Here is a 1898-nt window from a genome sequence, read left to right on the forward strand (position 1 = left end):
GACTTAAGGTCCGGATATCACCAATTGAAAGTGAAGTCTAGTGATATCTTCAAGACAGCTTTCCGAACGCGGTATGGTCACTACGAGTTTAGAGTCATGCCCTTCGGATTGACCAATGCTCTGCGGTGTTCATGGACCTCATGAACCGAGTATTTCATGATGTGCTTGATAAGTTTGTGATTGTTTTCATTGATGACATCTTGATCTATTCGAAGAGCGAAGAAGAGCATGCGAGTCATCTAAGTTTCACCTTGCAAAGGTTGCGAGAAAGAAGTTGTTCGCTAAGTTTAGCAAGTGTGATTTCTGGCTTAAGAGAGTGGTATTCCTTGGTCATGTAGTTTCAGCCGAAGGTATTCGTGTCGATCTGAAAAGGTCCAAGTTGTGGCTGATTGGGAGAGACCGAAGTCGATACGGAAATAAGAAGTTTTCTTGGATTGGCGGGTTACTACCGAAGGTTTATTGAGAACTTTTCTCGGTTGGCTGCTCCTATGACTAAGTTGACCGGGAAAGAAGAGAAGTTTGTTTGGTGCGGCGCTTTGTGAGAAGAATTTCCAAGAGTTGAAAGATAGATTGACAAGTGCCCCGGTTTTGACTATACGATAGTTCCGGTGGTATGACGGTTTATACCGATGCGTCAAAGATTGGTTTGGGTTGTGTCTTGATGCAACATGGCAAGGTCGTAGCCTATGCTTCTCGGCAATTGAAGGATTATGGCGGAATTACCCCACTCACGATCTAGAACTTGCCGCCGTTGTCTTTGCTTTGAAGATTTGGAGACATTATCTTTACGGTGAGAAGATTGCCATTTTCACGGATCATAAGAGTTTGAAATACTTCTTTACCCAAAAGGAGTTGAACATGAGACAAAGGAGATGGTTGGAACTAGTCTCCGATTATGATTGTGATATTCGGTATCACCCTGGGAAAGCAAATGTTGTTGCTGATGCTCTTAGTAGGAAGAACCGAGAAGAAGACTTTGGATTTGAATGCTTTGAGTTTACCATTGTGGTCTTCTATTGAGAGTTTTGATTTGGAAATCGTTCCGAGAATTCTGAATTTATTCTTTACGCCATGACGGCAAGATCTGGTCTTAGAGATAAGATTGTTGCTCTGCTGAAGTTCGATCAAGAGTTTTTGATCAAAGTTGAGAAGATTTCTTCGAATCTGAGTCGGACCCCGACTTTGGTATATCCATGGATGGTGCTTTGTTGTTTAGAGGAAGGCGTGTGTGCACTGCAAGCGAAGAAGTTTAGAAAGAAATATTGAAGGAAGCACACCGGTCGGTCTTTCTTGTACACCTTGGGAAGCACGCAAAACCTGTACAATTGGATGCGGCCCCCCCCCCCCCTTCCCCGGACCTTCAATTCCCTGTTTTTGGTCTTCTTTGTCGGCATTGGTCGACTGATTGGTCGATGGGCCCGATCGACCAATCCACTCGACCAATGAGTCTTTGTCTTTGGCAATTAGGTTGTTCTTGCTCTATTTAAGTCCAATCTCGAGTCCACTTCGTATTTGCTGCCTCCAAACTCTCTGGAGCGGACCAAAGACCTCTCGCAAGTCATCTCTCTTGCATCCTTGGTGTTTTCTTGACGGATCTTCGTCGAAACTCTTCTTTTTGCATCAAAAGGTATGTCTACTCTCTCTTCTTCTCCTCCATCTTTGTTTTTCTTTCCTTTTTGAGTTGAGACAGTAGAAGAGATGCTGCATTCTCTGTTGCAAACATCTCGGAACATGTTCTCATGATCATCCTAAGGATTTGAGGCTAGAACAATGATCTTAACCATGATCATTGCAAGCTTTTGAAGGAATCATGATCAAACCATGATCTAATCTCTGTTAAACTTCTAATCTGAATTCTGATCTCTTTGGATCTTCTATGTTGATCATGTTAGTAGTTA

This window comes from Hakea prostrata, chromosome 2 (assembly GCF_041222555.1).
Source record: "Hakea prostrata isolate BN-2017 chromosome 2, UWA_Hpros_2, whole genome shotgun sequence".
NCBI classification, from domain to species: Eukaryota; Viridiplantae; Streptophyta; class Magnoliopsida; order Proteales; family Proteaceae; genus Hakea; species Hakea prostrata.